Source organism: Myotis myotis, unplaced genomic scaffold (assembly GCF_014108235.1).
Source record: "Myotis myotis isolate mMyoMyo1 unplaced genomic scaffold, mMyoMyo1.p scaffold_m19_p_8, whole genome shotgun sequence".
Lineage (NCBI taxonomy): Eukaryota > Metazoa > Chordata > Mammalia > Chiroptera > Vespertilionidae > Myotis > Myotis myotis.
This window is the reverse complement of record NW_023416390.1, coordinates 87,010,672-87,031,675: the sequence shown is the minus strand read 5'-3', so window position 1 is coordinate 87,031,675 and position 21,004 is coordinate 87,010,672. Positions and strand designations below refer to the sequence as shown.

At 44.4% G+C, this 21,004-nt stretch overlaps 1 protein-coding gene across 8 annotated transcripts in view; it reads left to right on the top strand.

Moving 5' to 3' along the window:
• The first annotated feature begins 2,076 nt into the window (after nt 1–2,076).
• Nucleotides 2,077–21,004, top strand: part of CLASP1 (cytoplasmic linker associated protein 1) — a 293,090-nt gene continuing 274,162 nt past the window's right edge. For 6 of the 8 annotated variants that reach the window (XM_036318902.1, XM_036318901.1, XM_036318898.1 and 3 more), the window contains exon 1: nt 2,078–2,182. The gene's annotated coding sequence lies outside the window, so the exon portion shown is untranslated. Of the gene's footprint in view, nt 2,183–21,004 lie in introns of all 8 variants that reach the window. The other 2 variants (XM_036318897.1, XM_036318904.1) reach the window with 1 other exon arrangement.

Here is a 21,004-nt window from a genome sequence, read left to right as displayed (position 1 = left end):
ATGCCAGTCATTTGACAGGGAAAGCTCTTGATGCCAGCCTACCCTTTCTTCTGGGAACATTCCCTCTTGGCGTGTGAATACTTTCTCTCAACATTCTTGTCCAAACTAGTGAGTGGTCAGTGGCCATGGTGCTGGGCTCCCATGGGAGTTTTGTTTCAAAATTACTTGTGGGTATGTGGTCCGTTAGCCTCCTCAGCCCATCTGTAAGCCCAAAACCTAATTTTTGCACCTACAAATGTGGTAAATAACAACTGGCTCACATTTACTAGTATCTTTTTTTTTTTTACTAGTATCTTGATGTTTAATGATATATCAATAATTTATCCAAAGTAGTACTCAATGTATGGCATACCTCAAAACCTCCAAAATGCTTTACATACGGGAGTGTGTGAAGCTTCCAGTTCCTAAGTTTTTCACCACGCTCTTACCCCAAGCGAAGGACCTGAAACTGTATAGGGTTCTCCCCTTGGTTTCAAAATGTTCCCCATCCTACTGAGAGCAGAGTTATGCACTGCCCCGACCACAGCGGCACCATTCACAACAGCCAAAGGGAGCCAGGGACCCAAGTGTCCACCATGGCAAACAGTGGGACATTGTTCCGTCTTAAAAGTACGGACATTCTGACACATGCTGCAACATGCGTGAACATTAAAGACGCTACGTTAGGTGAAATAAGCCAGTCACATGCAAAAACGCCCCAATAGGTTTGTGGGGTTCCACTTACACGAGGCACCCGAGTAGTCCCATTTACAGAAAGAAAGTAGGAGGGTGGTCGCAGGAGCTGGGGAACGGGGCCTCGGCACAGAATTCATTTTATGGGAGGAAGAGTTCAGGGGATGCTGCATCCCACGGCGAGTGTCCTGACCTCCACTGTGCACTCAGAAATGGTTAAGACGGTCCGTTTTATGCTGCTGACCACATCCCGCATTCCATTCATCACACCCTCCTTCCCCCCGTCCCGTGCGCGCTCTGCTCTCACTTCACTCCCAGCGCAACACGCACTCGGGGCCCCCGCCCGGCGGCGCCTCTGCCCCGGAGCGCTTTCCCCATCGCCCGCCCGTTTTCACAGGGCTGCTCGCGCTTTCGCCCTGGAGATGTCACCTCTTCCAGGTCCCAGGAGCCCCATGTCACCCTATTCCTGCGGCCCACGGTGCTCGCTGCCGCACTGCAGAGGGGCCCACACAGGGCTCTACTGTTTGAGCCGTCTCCCCAGCCCGACGTGTGCGCCCGTCCTCCCGCGCCCCTCCCCAACCGGACACAAACCCCAGCACGGCGTGCGGCGCAAAGAGCTGCCTGGGAGCACGCAACGCACAGGACTCCGCCATGCGCTGGCGATGGAGGGAGCCAACTCGGACCGAGGGGTTTCCGCGAGGCAGTGTTGGGGTCGACACGAAGCTGACAATGTCGGTACCGGCGAGCGCCGGCTCCTGCGCGGCAAGCCCTAGGTGCAGCCTCAAAACGCGCCCTTTTGGCTCCGCAGCACTGTCCTAGAGGGGAACGCGAGGGGGGCAGCGCGGCGTGGAGACGCTCGTCCCACCCAACAGGCTCCGCTCCAAACAGGTCAAAGAACCGTTAAAAAGTGTGCTTCCGGCGCAAGTGCCGCCCCTACTCCAGAAAGGAAGGAGAAGGGACGCGGTACGGAAAGTCGCAGGGCCCGCGGGCGGGGGAGCGCGCAACCCCGAAGGGAAAGGCCGGCTCCTTCAGGGCCAGACGCCGGCCCGAGGCGGATCCTCCTGGGCTCTGCGCACCGCACGGCCTGCTCTCCGAGGCACTGCCGCCTGGCCGCTTAGACCAGACCCTCCTGGTTTAGCCTAGTTTTGCCGCCAGTTCCCCGGGAGCCCACCTGCACCCTGGCCACGATTCCTTAGGGAACCTGCCCCCTACGGGTCCCCGTCAGGGTCAGCCGACGTGCTCCGAGGGCGAAAGCTCGCGGAATTCCAGCTTCCACGTCCGGCGTCGCCAGGCCTGCGCCTGCGCGGGGCGTGACCATAGAGATGCAGCCGCCTCTCTGGCATCAGTTTACATTCTCTATGGTCCCGCTGGGTCGGTGGCGGTAAGGAGAAAAAGGGAGAGCGCAGTGCGCAGGCGCTCTCGGCTTTTTTTTTTTTTTTAATTTTTTTATTTAATCCCAGCACCAAGCACTTAACCTCATTAGGGTGGAGGAGAAGGCGGCGGCGATCTGGTAAGGCAGCGGCAACTCAGCGAATAATGCGGCTGCAAGTGTGCGGTGAGGGCGAGGGGAGGTAGAGCCCAGCCCGCCCAGGCCCCCGCGCCTCCCCCCTGTGGAGGGCGCCGGGACGGGGTGAGGGCGATGTCCAGCCTAGTCATCGGTTCTTGGGTGCACTTTGGGGGGAGGGGGCGGCCCGAGGTGGGAGCCGGCGTGGAGCGGGATGGGAGGGGTGTTTTTCCAACCCGTGGTTCGCCGGTCCCAGGCTGCTTTGCAGAGGCTGGGGGGAGGGTGCCGGCTGTGAGGTCAGCTTGCTTTGTGTGCCCCTTTCTCCTTTCCTCTCCCAGACCCCACCCCTGACCAGACTCAGCCCGGCCGGTGGGAGAAGCCAGCGAACCCCAATCGCATTGAGAAAGACCCCCCCGGAATCGCACGGGGAGGGGGCAAGGGAGAGAAACCCACCACAGCTAATCGGCGAGTGATGGGTGTGGAGAGATCCAGAGGAAAGGGGTGCCGGGGAGGCGGGCGGCGGGGCTCCCGGCCCGGCCAGACAAAAGCTGAGCTGGCGGCGGGCGGGATGCGGGGTCCCCTGGATCCCTGGGGCGCGGGGAGCTTTCGGGAGCTGGGCAGGCGAGTGCTGAGTGAAGCCCGTGCAGCCTCCTCTACTTGCCTTTGTTGTTCATGTTGGCAGAGGCGCCCTGCCGAGGAGTGTGCGATCTTGCCCCTTAGCCTGGCTGGGTACAACGGAGCTAATCGAATTGTGCTTTCCATGTTCTGAGCCGCTCCGCTGGGTATGGGGTTTTCTAGCTTCGAACTTATTACATAACTAGTGGCCCGGTGCACGAAATTCGTGCACAGGAGTGGGGGGGGGGGAGTGTCCCTCAGCCCGGCCTCCGCCCTCTCCAATTTGGGACCTCCCTGGGAATAACCCGCAGAGGACATCCCTCTCATAATCTAGAACCGCTGTCTCCTAACCGCTTACCTGCCTGCCTGCCTGATTGCCCCTAACTGCTTCTGCCTGCCAACCTGATCATCCCTAATTGCTCCCCTGCTGGCTTGATTGCCCCTAACCATCTCTGCGTCAGCCCTACACCCGGGACCCAGGATTCCCTCTTCCAGCCGACCACAGGCACCTGGGACCTGGGCTTCCCTCCCAGTGGTCAGCCATAGGCACATGGAACCCAGGCCGGCTTTGCCCATGCCGGTTGCAGCTGCAGGGGATGGTGGGCAGGTGGCTTTGCCCGAGCTGCAGCCGCAGGTGCTGGCACCTGGGACCACAGGGTGGGCTGCTTCTCCATCTCCCAGGCCACAGCCAGCTGCAGGCACTGGTGCCCGGGACTGCTGGCAGGTGGCTGTGCCAGGCCCGGCTTTGTCAGGAAGGATGTTCGGATGGTTGTCCAGAAGAAGTGCAGTCTAATTAGCATATTACCCTTTTATTAGAATAGATCATGGTGTGTGGTTTTTGTTTTTTTTTTTGGCCATCATTAACCATAGTAACTATTGCTTATGTATTAAAGTTCTATTCCTGCTAAGTCTAGAAGCAGCCTCAAAATCCTTCTCACCATTCATCTTAAGTCTGATGCTCAGTTGATCAGAATTAATACCTGAGGTGAAGCCTCTTACTGCAGATGTATCCCAGAATGTGTGGCATCCTCTCTGCTTTATGATCCAGCTAATAATTGCCTCGATCATGCTGATTGAGGTCATTTTCCCCTTTTCAGTTTCTAGTAGATTACCGTCTACTGCCTAGGAAGTAAAATTGACTGTCTCCATGTAGATCGCAAAATAAGGCATTTTTCTCATCGATGAAATTTCCTTCTTTCAGCATGAGTAATTTTGTCAACAACATTTTGAGGCAGTAACAGTTTGTAACAAATTGAATTATTGTTTCAGGTACTGTGCTGTGTCATACACAGATTTCATTTTATCTTTGCAACAACTCTATACAGTAGGTACTATAATGACAGAAGAGAACACTGAGGTATAGAGAGATCAGGTAACTTGACCAGTAAAACCTGAAAGTGGCTGAGTCTCATTTCAAATCCATGAGCCATGCCATTTAACCATTACACTCCACTCAGTATTGTGCTAGGGCAGTGATGGCGAACGTATGACACGCGTGTCAGAGGTGACACGCAAACTCATTTTTTTGGTTGATTTTTCTTTGTTAAATGGCATTTAAATATATAAAATAAATATCAAAAATATGTCTTTGTTTTACTATGGTTGCAAATATCAAAAAATTTCTATATGTGACATGCCACCAGAGTTAAGTTAGGGTTTTTCAAAATGCTGACACGCCGAGCTCAAAAGGTTCGCCATCACTGTGCTAGAGCGTGCTCTTACTGGCTCACAAATTTTCAGGGATTTTGTAAGCTGGTTGTTAAACGTGTTCATTATTAAAAATTAAATTATATAATCTTAAAAGTGAATAAATTACATTAAAACCAAAGGTAATACATACTCTAAATTCATCACTTCTCAATTATTTACTACAACTGTTCTGACTCTTGACATTTATTTATATCTTTTGGGTCTTTCTGGTAGAATATAATAGTGTATTACTGCATGTTTCTCCTCAGCTCTGCATTTAGTGGCATCACACTAGCAGCTGAAATCAGCCATGGATGGAGAATTTATGCCACAGAAATTGGCCGATAGTATATGTCAGAGTTTTGTTTTCTTTGGTTGAGAGCCAGTTGTTAAACGTTTATCGGCACAACACTGACCGCATTGGTGGTGGTGGTCTTGTCAGAATGTGTTATATTAATGCAGATGAAAATCTATTTAAATAGACTTGATGTAGATATTTTCAAAGATGGAAGAATTGTCCCTGTCAACTATTTTAGTTGATTCATATCTTCACTAATTGTCATCATTGCAGTTTTCAGTCCCCATATGGATTGCTGGATGTAATAGGTCATGCCCTGTCCCTGTCCCCTCCCTTTGTAGCCTTTGTTGCCTTAAGGACTCTAGTTTTCCATTTATATGTTTAAGTACCAACCTTACAGGCTTAAAAATGTAAGCTTTTAACACTGCTCTCTCTGTTCCGTATCCTTCAGATGAAAAGTGGAGTTGGGTTGCGGCGCAGGAGAGAAATTCAGAAGGGGAATATTGGAGTAATGACTGCAGTAGGAGAAGAGGGAACCCATTTCCCTGGACCACAGGGGTGGCAGCTTCTCCGGGTGGCTGCAGCCTGGGACCTCGGGGCGGGTGGCTTGTCTGGCGCCTGGATCGCAGCCAGCTGCAGGCGCTGGCGCCTGGACCACAGGTGGGCGGCTTCTCCGTGTCCCCTGTGATGCAGTGTGGGCAGCTTCTCTGGCCGGCTGCGGCCTGGGATCACCGGGCAGGCGGCTTCTTCGTCTCCGAGGCTGCAGCCACCCTCAGGCGCTGGAACCCAGCTTCTCAGTCTTTCCGAGGACAGGGGGAGGGCAGAGGTGGGGCAGGCAGCTTCTCCAGCCGGCTGCGGCCTGGGATCACCGGGCAGGCGGCTTCTTCATCTCCTGGGTGGAAGCCAGCCTCAGGCGCTGGAGCCGGACTTCTGTCTCCCCTGACTTCTGCGTCTCCAACAGGCCTGGAGCGGCCAGAGCTGGGATGCTTGCATGGTAGCCGTGGCTGCGACGCAAGTATCCCGGCTCCAGCCTCCGCCATCTTTGTTGGGTTAATGTGCATATCACTCTAGATTGGCTGGTGGGCGTGGCTTAGCATAGCAGAGGGATGGCTAATTTGCATGTTTGTCTATTATTATATGTCTATTATTTTTTTTAAAAAATTTTTTTTAAAAATATATTTTATTGATTTTTTTACAGAGAGGAAGGGAGAGAGATAGAGAGTTAGAAACATCAATGAGAGAGAAACATCGATCAGCTGCCTCTTGCACATCTCCCACTGGGGATGTGCCCGCAACCCAGGTACATGCCCTTGACCGGAATCGAACCTGGGACCTTTCAGTCCGCAGGCCGACGCTCTATCCACTGAGCCAAGCCGGTTTCGGCATATATGTCTATTATTGTATAGGATGTTTTAAAAACAATTATGCTTGTTTCTAAAATTTAAAAAAAAAAGTTAGGTGGAGCCTTGAAAGCATGTTTTGTTGCGTCTGGACCAGTTTCTGTCTTGGGGTTCGTTCATGAATACGGACCGATCGCAGAACCCGTGAGCTCTTTGATCGCGATCCTTTAATTGTGGATGTGGCAGTGAGCGCTGCAGACCTAGTTCTTCGGGAGGCAGTGATGCAGAAACGTCGGGGGAGAAGTAGTTGCATGCTGCCATGTACCTTGCACTGAATGCGGGTGCCTTGGTCTGCTATAAATTCTGGCTTTAAAAGTTGCTTCTATTCCTGTTAGTTGCCACATACACTGAGCACTCACTATGAAGCCTCCTGGACAGTGGGCTCCTTCTGGAGGAGTGGGAGAATAGTAACATTGATGCACGCAGACCATATAAACAACAAAAATAACACCATGATGTCCCAGTGTGACTCCATATTATTTATCTCCTCTATTTGCTAAGAAGGATTTAAATTTTGGTGTGCTGTTTGCTTATTCATCTTTGTAAACTTAGGTAAGTTTCTCTTTTTAGCAACTGTTACTCAAATCTCCCTTTCCGTAATTCATGGTTTATTAGCTAACCTATAGCTCTGTTTTAGATTTTTAAAGTTACACTTTTTATTGAGGAGTTTTCAGCCATAGCTTTATATTTTCTTAACTAAGTCAGAAATCTTTTGAAGAGACTGTTGGTGGTGGAGGTGTCAAAAACTATCACCATATAATCTTAGTGGTAAATAAAGAAAAGGCCTTTTGCTAAACTGACATTTTAGTGTTAGAAGTGAAAACCAGATCTCCTAGTGTGTCAGGATTTTGGCCACAGACTCACCTTTATGTAAAAGGGATAAGCATTTTTTTTGGACTAATAGGAAACAAAAATTTGAAACGTGGCGTGTGCTTCCGTAACCACTGTGATAGAACCTCGGGCAGTTCAGATGATGGGAACTTGCTTTTTATAGAGCAAGATTTCAGACCCTTAAAATAGTTTGACAGGGATGTTGAGAAATGATTGGCTAGAAGAACATTAAGTTTATTGTTCAAATGTGATATATTTTCTTCACTGGTTTTTGATTTAGATATTTTGCTTCAGTCTTTTGTTAATTCTATTTCCTTAAGTGGCAGTCTCATGATTTATAAGTTGGGTAAGATAGTTTATTGGATCAGATACTTAAATTTGTTTTTTTGAGACTCCATATAGTCTTAATAGTCTTCTACTTAAAGTCATAGTTTTTAGATTATTCCATAATACATTTTATTTTGTAGTACTATTAGTAAATATTATAACCATTGAAGGGATTATAACTATTACACTTAGAGCTGAATTATTAAAACTGTCAGTTTATTTTAATAACTGCAAGTCGTTGTCATATTGAATAGTGGAAAGAGTAGACAATAGCAAAAAATAACAAATGTTTAAAAACAATCATCTAAAAGATTTCCTAGAAAATAAGAGAAGGATCATTAGTCTTAAACAAGAAGCTAAATTAAGAAGAAATCATTGCCTAGCCGGCGTGGCTCAGGCTATGAACCAGGAGGTCACGGTTCGATTCCGGTCAGGGCACGTGCCTGGGTTTCCGGCTCCATCCCTAATTGGGGTTGTGCAGGAGGCAGCCAATCAATGATTCTCTCTCATCATTGATGTTTCTATCAAAGAAGAAATCATTGATGAAGTAGTTTTTGGTTTGTAAAATAAATTTAAGAAATTAATCGACCTTTTTTTTTGTACCAGTGCAATCAGGGTAAAACATGTATGTGTTTGACTAACTGATTGTGTCAGCACCAGAATTTAGTGATTGTTTTACTACCCTCGGGCTACTCTTCTTTTTTTTAGCTTCGATAACTGAAAGTTTACTCCTTACCACGCTGATACAAATTTGTGCTGTTCATTTTTTTTGAAAGGGCTCTATATTTTTACACCATGCTTAATTATTGTTTCCCTATGCATTCTCTCTTGGCATTGCATTGGTCAGAATATAAATCCAAAACTGATAAAAGATTCCTGGGTCCGTGTAGCAATTTTTGGTCAATTTTATTATGAAATTTTCAAACCTCTCTAGTTGCAGTACTTCTACTCAGCCAGCTTTCCCGTGGTTCTGGATGACAGTTGTTTTGTATTTTAGTTGTAATTTTGATGTGGTTGTGGGAGGCGGTTACCTATGCCGCCACCTTGGTTCTGCTCTATGCTCAGACATTACGGCCATAGGGAATGCTCTCCTCCCCAGGTTCTGTGGCGGTCCTCAGATCCGATGGCAGTTCCAGTCTACGTCTCCTTATGGTTCTCTGAAGACCTAGCTCAAATGGCGGCCTTTCTTCCTCTACATTTTTGTTGACTTTCTTCCTGCCTCTTGCCTGGAAGTCTCCACTTCTTGCTGTTTCCTATTGTGTGTATTCATTACGTGCCTCCTTGGAAGATCACGCCTGTGCATTTACTCTTGTCTAGATCCTTGAGGGCCCTGCAAGTTTGTAGAACACTTAGTGGTAGCCTCTGTTGCTTACTCCTGGGACATGTGTAACTGCAGAATGTATGAAAGAATAAATCAACATGTCATTACTTAGAATTGTAGAATTTGAGCCTTGGAAAAGTTCTTAGAGTGCAACCCCCAGTCGAATATCCTACCTTCTGTTTACTGTAGTCTAATCTTCGGCCTCAAACTGCAGGCATACTTCACTGTTCCTGGACAGGTCTGGTTGCTAGAAAGGTATTTTAGACTGTACCACAACCTCCCCCTGCCCTGCTGATTTTAGTTATACCCTGTGCAGCAACATGAGCTAAGTCTGCTGCTTCGCCTGTAGTAGCCTTCTTGTTTCCTAGGACAGTCATCAGGCCTTTTCTAGGTTTATTGATGAATTCATCTATTAAACCTTTCTTTCGTTAGGCACCAGGTACCATGAGGGTACAGTTGAAGACATACATGGTCCTCACACTTCAGGGGCTCACAATGTAGGGGCTGAGAAATGAAATGGTATGAATTGATGCCGGTTATGCTGGAAGTGTGTAAATCCTTCCTGGTTTAATATGATTTCAGCATGCTTTCTTTAGACAACTCTGGTTTTGCCAGTGTCCTTTATATGTGTTTAAAATAAAACCATTTGATATTGTGACTTGAGCAGCATCCACAACTATTGTCTTAGGTTAGGAAACTGTATCAGTGATTTCAAACTTCATTATGCATTTGGTTCTGCCGCTATACTAGCTCTGTGACGTTATGACGTTAAATCATCTCTGTATTTTAATGTTTTCGTCTATAAAATGAGGGTGAAAGGAGGATGGTGGTAATAGTAGTGCTTACTTATAGGGCTGTTGTAAGGATTAAATGAGATAATATATGTAAAGTGCTGAGAATAGTGGCTGGCATACAATGAATGTATTAATATATAACATGTACAGTTAATATTAATAATAATGTAGGACTAGTAGCAGTAATCAAATCACCAGACTCAATGGGGAGCTTGTTAAAATATAAATGGCCAGGCCTTATTTATTTACTAGAGACCTGATGCACGAAATTCGTGCAAGAGTAGGTTCTCGCAGCCCCTGCTTTGTCCTCATAGCCCTGGCTTTGTCTGGACAGTTGTCCGGACACTCGTTCTGCTGTTTGGTCAATTTGCATATTACGCTTTTATTGTTATAGATTATTATAGAATACCTGTCTACCTAGAGATTTGGTCAGAAAGTCTGAGTGGAGACTGGGCAGCCACAGTTTTACCACTCCCCAGGTGATTCTTAAAATCCCCCAAATTTGAGAATCCTGCTCTCCATATTAATATTGTCAGTGATTGCATTGGCTTTTACAAATTTAAAAACTTACCAGGTAATAGGAGAATAGGTTTTCCTAAAAGGTTCAAACAGAGCAGATAAAGTGAAATGCATGGCCCTGGGTCCCAGGCCCCTTGGGAAGCATTATCCACTTAGTATCAGTTTGGAACTTATTCTTCTAAACACTTACCCTTTTTTGTAGCTACATATATATGAATATCTTCATAATAATGGGCAGATTTAACGGTAAAAGGTTTTTTTAAATAACTTACATTCATGATGTTGTTTGCTTCCTTACCAGTCCTGGGACGTAGGTAGGGAGATATTCTGTCAATTTACAGATGAGAAACCAAGTTAAATCCAGTACATTATAGAGCCAGATGAGAACTGGGCCTTCTGTTTCTCAGCTTAATGTTCTTTTCGTGTGCGCTGTCTCTTAGCTACATCATTTTGTTGGCTTATATTGAAGTTATAGTTCATGAAGCCTTATGATCTTTTGCCATGTAAATAGTTGCCAAACCAGATCTCCTATCTTTTAGTTTGTTTATACTTGCTTTTTAAAAAATGTACATTCAAGGTTTAGTAGTTACATATATCTGTTAAGATTTATCTTTTTGTGGAAAAAAAATCTAGAACTGGCATGGCATATTTCGGTGAGGTTATCTTAATTCAGGATAGCTGAGGTCAATGAATGTACTTTCAACCTGCTTCTGTAACTGTTGTTCATCTAACTTGCCAAGCAGGATCAGTAAAATTTATTTATAGTCTTATTAGAATAATATAGCAATAATACAGAAAGTGCAGAGACCAGAGGAAGAAAACCCACATGAAACCATTCTAACACAGCTGTTATTTGTTAATGTATCATCCTTTGAGGCTCTCCACATGTCCATACTTTGTAGAAAGTAATTTTAGGTGTTGCATGTTTTATGAATAGTTTCTGTGTAATGACATAGTATGCATCATTTTAATGCTTAATAGTTTTGTCATATTTAATTAATATGGCAAATTTGGTAAACAGGGATCCTTGACATGCAACTATCTTTTATTTTTTTGTATTACATATACTACAACAGTGACTATTTTTTGAATATAGTTTGTTTCTTTTGTGTTGTTTTAGGATAAATTCAAAGTGAGATTATTGGATGACTTTTATGCACATTGCCTGACTCAAAAGTTGTACCAGTTAATAGTTTTCCTAGCAATCTAAGGACATACCAGTTTCACAAAATTTTTACCAACTTCTGGTAATATAATTTAAGTATATTTTTTGTTATTGTGAGGAGTGTAGAATGTACATTATTTTTATTTTTCATGTCTTAGTGTGTATTTATTTTTAAAAAGAATAAGCAATAATGACAGACTTTTATATGAACCCACTATATGCAGTTTTTTAAAAAATATATATTTTATTGATTTTTTACAGAGAGGAAGGGAGAGGGAAAGAGAGTTAGAAACATCGATGAGAGAGAAACATGGACCAGCTGCCTCCTGCACACTCCCTACTGGGGATGTGTCCGCAACCCAGGTACATGCCCTTGACCGGAATCGAACCTGGGACCCTTGAGTCCGAAGGCCGACGCTCTGTCCACTGAGCCAAACCGGTTAGGGCCCCACTATATGCAGTTTTTATCGGATGTTCTGTGCAGGTGTCCTCTCGCCATCCTTGGTTTCCGTTCCTGTCCTGCATTGCTAGGTAGGTGTGGAGGAAACGGCACCTCTTGCTTTGGGTGGCAGACTGTTCTAGTTGTCAGTATCAGAATGTAATCTAACATTTTTGTGGCCTACCTTCAAGTGTTTCTACAGTTATGCCCAAGGCCCTACCCGAAATACAGGTTTGGGCAAAAGTAGGTTTACAGCTGTGAGTTAGTGAAACGCTGTATTATTTATTAATTATTGTATTATTTTCCATATGAACAACTATAACCTACTTTTATCCTATCCTGTATTTAGTAATCAGAATGTCGTGGTGGAGGTGAGGCATCTGCTTTTTTAAGTTTCCCAGGTGATTCTGAGGCCATTCGAACTTGAGTGCTGCCGCAGGCCCACCTTCTAGCTAATTTCTGCTCAGTTTCTTCAGTGCCTGTGAGTAGAGGCAGACTCCTACGAAGGGCGGCTCAGACGTGCTAACAGAGGCCTGTTGTATAGAGAATGAATGGCAGAGTGGTGCCCTTCCTAATGTAGAGTAGCTGGTTCATTCTAGGAACAATAAGCCAGTCTTTCCAAGAGTAGTTGAACTGTATAAAAACAGCTCCTTCTCCTTAGGCTGTGGCTGTTGTTTTATTGACATTCTCATAAGTCCTCAGCTCTTCAGTGTTAGGGTGGCACATAGACCTATTACAACAGCAGTAGCCACCATAGACTGAACACCCAGCATTTGCTAGGCACTAGCCTGGGTGCTATAGGTACACTTTATATATATATGGAGAGAGAGAGAGAGAGAGAGAGAGAGAGAGAGAGAGAGAGAGAGAGAGAGAGAGAGAGAATATGATCGATTTCAGAGAGGGAGAGAGAGATAGAAACATCAGTGATGAGAGACAGTCATTGATCAGCTGCCTCCTGCACACCCCCTACTGGAGATTGAGCCCACAATCTGGGCATGTGCCCTGACCAGGACTTGAACTGTGACTTCCTGGTTTGTAGGTCGATGTTCAACTACTGAGCTACACCAGCCGGGCTATAGATATACTTTGCCAATTCTTTTAGCAACATTTAAAGGCAGATACTATTTTATTTTTTTAACTAGAGGTTTGGTGCACCGGTGGGGTCCCTCGGCCTGGTCTGTGCCCCCTCGCAATCTGGGATCCCTCCGGGGATGTTGGACTGCGGGTTTCGGCCCAATCCCCACAGCCAGGCCGAGGGACCCCACCGATGCATGGGCCTCTAGTATGCATATAAGATCTTTGTTTTATCTCTTCCAGCCCTCCCCCCTCCCCCCTTCCCTCTGAGATTCATCAGTCTGGTCCATGTTTCCATGCCTGTGCGTTGAGCGTCTGCACCCTGGTGGTCAGTGCGCATCATAGCTACTGGTCGAGTGGTTGAACCATCGCTTAGGCTTTTATATATATAGATGAGGGGAAGCTGAGGCTTAGAGAAGTTGAGTAATTTGGTCATGATCACACAGCAGCAAAGTAGCAGAGTTCGGCTCTCGGACTCTTCCTTTTCCTTTTCATTTATTTCTGTTCTTCCCCAGCATGAAAGGTCAGTGGGCTGCCTTGGGAGAAAATGCTCCCAGCATCCAGCAGCAGCTGGAGATGCCTCCTCGTTTGTTGGGAAGAACATGGAGATGCATGTTTCTCACTAGGGTTTCCATAAAGGGGGTAGATCAGGTATCTACAGACATTTTTAGACTTAAGTCCCTGATTGAAATCTATCCTTGGACAGTCCAAATCACTAAAGACCTATATAAGCTTTTTTTTTTTTTTTTTTTTTTTTTTTAACACATTGGGCACCAGTAGTTTTATTGCTAGCTTTACCCAGTGGTCACATAAGTTTCTATTGAACAAGTACAAAAAACGTTTTACAAAGTATCATACTTTAAAAAGATACTAGCTTGTAAGAACATGTAATAAATAACTTCAAAATGCAATGGGTATTTAATTTTAAGGCTTGCCTTTAACATTTATGTCAAACACTGTGTAATATGAAAACACAAGAATGCTTGTGATCTGCCCACAAGGTGTGATTTTAAGATTTTATTGTAAAATATAACAATGTGCAATTTAAGCCATATTTAAGTATATAATTCAGTAGAATGAAGTACATTCACACTGTTGTGCAACCATCACCACAGTCTAAATCTTTTCCATCACTCCAAACAGAAATGTAACTATTAAGCAATAAATCCCCATTCCTTCCTCTCCTGCAGCCCCTGGTAACTTCTGATCTTCTTTCTGTCTCCGAATTGGCCGATTCTACATATTTAATATAAGTGGGATCATATAATATTTGTCCTTTTGCCACTGGTTTATTCCACTTAGCATATTTTCAAGGTTCATTTATGTTGTAGCATGTTTTAGAATGTTATTCCTTTTTTAAAAAAAATATTTTTATTGATTTCAGAGAGGAAGAGAGCGGGAGAGAGAGAAACAGCAAGGATGAGAGAGAATCATTGATTGGCCGCCTCCTGCACGCTCCACACTGGGGAGCCAGCCTGCAACCCAGGCATGTGCCCGGACCGGGATTGAACCCGTGACCTCCTGGTTCATAGGTCGACGCTCCACCACTGAGCCACACTGTTGGGGCAGAATGTTATTCCTTTTTAATTGCTGGATAGTATTCCATTGTATGGGTATACTATGTATGGATATATTTTGTTAATCCTTTCACTGTTGACGGATATTGGATTGTTTCCACTTTTCAACTATTGTGATCAATGCTACGATGTACATTGCTTTACAGGTTTGTATTTGAGTCTCTGTTTTCAATTCTTTTGGGTACATACCTAGGGGTAGACTACCTGGGTTGGCTGGTAATTCTTTGTTTAGCTTTTTGAGAGGCTGCCAAACGTTTCCCCAGTGGCTGTATCATTTTACACTCCCAGTGGCACCATGTGAAGGTTCAGTTTCTCTACATCCTTGCCAACACTTGTTATTTTCTTTCTTTCTTTTGCCTTTTTTAAAATTTAAAGCCATCCTAGTAAGTGTGAAGTAGTATCTCATTGTGGTTTTGATTTGTATTTTCCTAATGATTAAGTAGTTGAGCATCTTTTCATGTATTTATTGGCCATTTGTATATTCTTTTTAAAAATACATATTTTTATTGATTTCAGAGAGGATGGGAGAGGGAGAGAGACATAGAAACATCAGTGATGAGAGAATGATCGATCGGCTGCCTCCTGCATGTGCTCTGACCAGGAATTGAACCGTGACCTCTTGGTTCATAGGTCGATGCTCAACCATTGAGCAACACTGGCTGGGTCATTTGTATAGTCTTATTTGGAGAACTATCTATTCAAGGTCTTTGCCCATTTTTAAATTGGATAGTGTGTTTTTCTGTTGTTGAGTTTTACAAGTTCTTAAATATTCTGGACATTAAACCCTTGTCAGATACATGATTTGCAAATACTTTTTTCCAGTTATTCTGTAGGTTGTCTTTTCACTTTCTTTATAATGTCCTTTGAGAAACAAAAATTTTTGATTTTGATGAAGTCCAATTAATCTGTTTTTTGTTTGTTTGTTTGTTTCTTTTTGCTGTGCCCGCTTTTGGTATGATATCTAAGAAGCTGTTGCCAAATCCAGGGTCATAAAGATTTATTCCTATGTTTTCTTAGAGTTTTATAGTTTTAGCTCTTATATTTAGGTTATTGATCCATTTTGAGTTAATTTTTGTATATAGTGTGCAGTTGGGATCCAACTTCATTGTTTTGCATGTTGATTCCAATTGTTCCAGTACCATTTGTTGAAGACTGATGTAACTTTTTTTTACACCAAGTAACCTACAGGGCTGCTTCTTCTGATATAATTTTTTATTTACTTATTTTCTGTATCACTCACTGGTGTTTATATTTTGCTTTGAGTTTTCTTACTTTACTACTTACTCTCCTCAACCGAACCCCTCCTCTGCCCTGTTGCCTTTCTTTAAAGGAGGATACATGTATATTTTGTGTGTATTACAGCTTTGCTGCTTGACATGTAATAGAGACACTAACAAGTCTGAGTTCCTTCCCTTTCATTCAGTTTTGTGTTCTTACTTTTGCGTTGTTTGTTTTCCAGAATAGATTGTTAAGGACCTTCAAGATAAGTTTGTTTCGTTTTTTTTAAAATATATTTTATTGATTTTTCACAGAGAGGAAGGGAGAGAGATAGAGAGAGTTAGAAACATCGATGAGAGAGAAACATCGATTAGCTGCCTCTTGCACACCCCCCACCGGGGATGTGCCCGCAACCCAGGTACATGCCCCTGACCGGAATCGAACCCGGGACCTCTTAGTCCGCAGGCTGACGCTCTATCCACTGAGCCAAACCGGTTTCGGCGAGGACCTTCAAGATAAGTTTGTATTATATTTCTTTGTTTTCCATTTTCCAATTCTTTCTTGTCTCCCCATCACTCTGGTGCCCAGTCTAGTATCATGCAAGTCATGTGCTTAACTTTTATTGACTGAATTATGAAGCTAAAATACTATTTTGAGTTTGTGCAATGTATAATATACAGATGATGTATTATAGAATTGCACACCTGAAATCTGGGCAATTTTATTTTATTATTTTATAGTTTTTATTTCTTTTTAATCCTCACCCGAGGATACTTTTTCATTGATTTTCAGAAAGAGTGGAAGAGAGAGAGACAAAGACAGAGAGAGATATTGATGTGGGAGAAACACATCGATTGGTTGCCTCCTGTACATGCCCCGACCAGGGCCCCGTGCTGGGGTGGAGCCTGCAACCAAAGTATGTGCCCTTGAGGGGAATCGAACTGGGACCCTCTGGTCTGCAGTCTGATGCTCTATCCACTGAGCCAAACTGGCTAGGGCCAATTTTATTTAAAAAAACCCCCACATTATTTTGAGTTTGTATAATGAATGTATATTATTTTTCTAACATAAAATTAAAAATCATTAGGAATTCTCCTTTTGCCTAGAAATCCCAAAATTAACCAGTGAAGAAGTATCTGGTTTTCTGTCTGGATCTGTATTGTCAGGTTGTCCTTCATCACACTCTTTAGTGCTTAGTGGGGTCTAATGTCCGTGTCCTAAGTGATTGCCCTCGGGAGTGCATTTGTCATCTCCATCCTGATGTCAGTGCAGGGGAGGCTCAGCTTGAAGGTTGGCCCTCGGCGTTTCATGCTCCAGTAGGGTTTACTCCTAAGTAGGCATTTCTTAGTATTTTGTTATATAAGCACTTTTATCATATGAAATACTGGTTATTCATCCATTGCTTTTTTTAGTAGTCATTATTATTAATAGTGAAAACAAAGAATTATTTTATTTTCTAGTTTCAAGCAACATAAGAATATCAGAGAGGCCAGAGCAAATCCAGTATTTTATTTAGAAAGACCTAGATAATATTATCAATCCTCACATTTGGGAAAATGACAAAAGGACCAGAGTTAAAAATTTTGAAAAACTTTATAAAATATTGATTATTAATCTTGTAAGGAAATGTTCTGCCTAATGCTGATTGAATTTATCTATTGGTAGTAATTGGCATGTCAAGTAGATTTCCTGTGGCCTGTGACTATGTTTTAAAAGTAAACATGATGATGCCGAAACCGGTTTGGCTCAGTGGATAGAGCGTCGGCCTGCGGACTGAGGGGTCCCAGGTTCGATTCCGGTCAAGGGCATGTACCTGCGTTGCAGGCATATCCCCAGTAGGAGATGTGCAGGAGGCAGCTGATCGATGTTTCTCTCTCATCGATGTTTCTAACTCTCTATCTCTCTCCCTTCCTCTCTGTAAAAAATCAATAAAATATATTAAAAAAAAAAAAAGATATAAAAGTAAACATGATGGAAAAAGCTTTCAATTACTTGGAAATTTTCAAAGGAATACTTGTTTGGACAAAGTAACAGTATTTAGATAAATTGTATAGTAATGACTTTTCGGAAACATGAAAGAATGACCAAGCTCTGGAAGGTAAGGAACATCTAACCATTTGATTGTAGACCTCTTCAGGTGGAATGTGGTGAGTGGATGGGATGCCGAAAGGCTGCACATAAGGTGTTAATGAGAAATGGCCCAAAACACAGTCTTAACATGTTAAGTGCCATGTAAGTCACCGGTGACTGACACTGTACTTTCTGTCCGGACCGGTCAGTCACTGGTACCGCCAACATATTGGTGAAATCAGATATCACGGGCTAAATGGAAAGGAAGACAAAACAGGCTTGGTGCTTAACGTGCTAAGAAAACTGTTGCTATTTATCTATTTACTAGAGGCCTGGTGCACGAAAATTGTGCATGGGTGGGGTCCCTAGGCCACCAAGTGGTTCCCCGCCTTCCTCCCCCCCCCCCCCCTCCTTCCCTCGCCACCGTTCCACAGGCCGATTGGGGCCTGCTGGCTGGGGGGAGGGATAGGGCACGGGAGGTTGACCACCAGCCCCAAGGAGAGAGCTGGCTCTTGGTCCCCTGGGAAAGGGGTCGTGTCCACCACCACCCACCCCCGGTTCCCTGTCCCAGCCGGGGCCTGCCGGCCGGGGGGGGGGGGGGGGTAAGGACTGCAGGAAATTGGCCAGCTGGGGGAGGTTGGCTGTGGGAGCTCACTGACCACCAGGTGGCAGTTCCTGCGTTGAGCGTCTGCCCCCTGGTGGTCAGTGCACATCATAGCGACCAGTCATTCCGGTTGTTTGGTCGTAACAGTTGCTTAGGGTTTTATAAATATAGATTTACTTACTAGAGGCCCGATGCACGAAATTCATGCAAGAGTAGGCCTTCCTTCCCCTGGCTGCCAGCACCAGCTTCCCTCTGGCACCCAGGACCTGGGTTTCCCTCCGGCACCCGGTACCCAGGCTTCCCTCTGGCCGCAGGCAGGCACCCAGGACCCGGGCTTCCCTCGCAGCCCCAGCTTTGTCCGGAAGGACGTCTGGTATGCTTTTATTATTATAGATATTGTTGCCATGTAAATAAGAGAGCCTAGAGTACATCCTGGGAAGAGAGAAGAGGGATAGGTTCCTAATCTGGGGGTGGGAGAGAGATGTACCCCCTTTTTATTTTGTCCTGAGGGATATGAGGCCCTGAACCAGGTACACACTCACCTGGTTGGCCATGCTGGGGGCTGCTTGTTGCCTTCTTTATATGCTGGCTAGGCATCTAGCCTGTGACCATGGGACCAAGAGCCTGACTCTTGGCTCTGTGAATGCCATGGTCTAATTTTGTGAAGTGGCCACAGACAAGAGCCAAGAATGCACTGCTCTTGCTGAGAGAAGGCTGTTTGAAAGTGACATCTTGCAGAGGACCCTAGGTCTTGGGAAAATCAGGACTAATTTTTTTTTCTTTTTTAAATTAAACCTTTATTGTTCAGATTATTACAGGTGTTCCTCTTTTTCCCCCCCGATAGCTCCCCTCCACCCGGTTCTCACCTCAACCTCTGCCCTTACCACCCCTCCCCCCCACTGTCCTCATCCATAGATGTATGATTTTTGTCCAATCTCTTCCTGCACCCCCTACACCCCTTTCCCCCTGAGAACTGTCAGTCCACTCCCTTTCTATGCCCCTGATTCTGTTATATTCACCAGTTTATTCTGTTCTTCAGATTTTTTATTCACTTGATTTTTAGATTCACTTGTTGATAGATACGTACTTGTTCATAATTTTTATCTTTACCTTTTTCTTCTTCTTCCTCTTCTTAAAGAATACCTTTCAGCGTTTCATATAATACTGGTTTGGTGGTGATGAACTCCTTTAGTTTTTTCTTATCTGTGAAGCTCTTTATCTGACCTCAATTCTGAATGATAGCTTTGCTGGGTAAAGTAATCTTGGTTGTAGATCAGGGGTCCTCAAACTACGGCCTGCGGGCCACATGCAAATACAAATATTGTATTTGTTCCCGTTTTGTTTTTTTACTTCAAAATAAGATATGTGCAGTGTGCATAGGAATTTGTTCATAGTTTTTTTTTAAACTATAGTCTGGCCCTCCAACGGTCTGAGGGACAGTGAACTGACCCCCTGTTTAAAAAGTTTGAGGAACCCTGTTGTAGATTCTTGTTACTCATCACTTTGAATATTTCTTGCCACTCCCTTCTGGCCTGCATAGTTTCTGTTGAGAAATCAGTTGACAATCTTATGGGTATTCCCTTATAGGTAACTAACCGTTTTTCTCTTGCTGCTTTTAAGATTTTCTCTTTATCTTTTGCTCTTGGCATTTTAATTATGATGTGTCTTGGTGTGGTCCTCTTTGGATTCCTTTTGTTTGGGGTTCTCTGTGCTTCCTGGACTTGTAAGTCCATTTCTTTCACCAGGTAGGGGAAGTTTTCTGTCATTATTTCTTCAAAAAGGTTTTCAATATCTTGCCCTTTCTCTTCTTCTGGGACCCCTATAATTTGGATGTTGGCACGCTTGAAGTTGTCCCAGAGGCTCCTTACACTATCTTCATATTTTTGGATTCTTTTTTCTTTTCTGGTTGGGTGTTTTTTACTTCTTCGTATTTCAAATCTTTGACTTGATTCTTGGGATCCCCTAGTCTGCTGTTGGATCTCTGTATAATATTCTTTATTTCAGTCAGTGTATGCTTAATTTCTAGTTGGTCCTTTTTCATATTCTCAAGGGTCTAACTAGATTTATGGAGGGTCTCACTAAATTTATCAGCAATTTCTAGAAAATTCTTGAAAAACCTTATAACCGTGGTTTTGAACTCTATATCCAGTAGTTTGCTTTCCTCCATTTCTGTCATTTGTGACCTGTTTCTTTGTCTCTGCATTTTGGCTGCTTCCCTGTGTTGATAGGGTGGCTTTCTGTGCTAGGTGTCCTATAGGGCCCAGTAGCTCAGCCTCCCCAATTACCTGAGGTGGACACTCTTGGTGCACCCCTTTGTGGGCTTTGTGCACAGTCTTGTTGTAGTTAAGCCTTGATTGTAGTTTGTATCACTGGGAGGAATTTATCTCCAGGCCAATTGGCTGTGAGAATCAGCTGTGTCTACATTGGGAGAACTTCTGTGCTGGAGACACCCTTCTGGGGCAAGACTTGCTTCAGTGGGGCTTTGATGCTCACTGAGTCTGCCCCCTGAGTGTGTCCCTTATGGATCTGAGGAGTTGTAATCTGGATGGTCCCACTCTGACCACTGGGTACACTGGCACTTGGATCTCTAAGGAGGTGCTAATTTAGCCTCTGCCTGAGGCTACCCAGCAGGAGCTACAGAGAGATCTGCAGATTCCTTTGGGATTTGGAGGTGCCCAGATGAGGCCCAGCTGTGAAGCAGTGCAAGCTGCTGTAGGGCCTTGGGCCTTCTTTTGGATATTCTGGGTCTCTCTGACCCAGCTGCAGTTTGTTAGGTAATATTAGATTATAAAGGACCAGGCCATTCATATGCAAAAGCCTCTGTGCACAGCTTGGGTGGGGCTGGGTCTCAGGGAATCAACAGGGTGGAGCAAACAGCTATGGATGA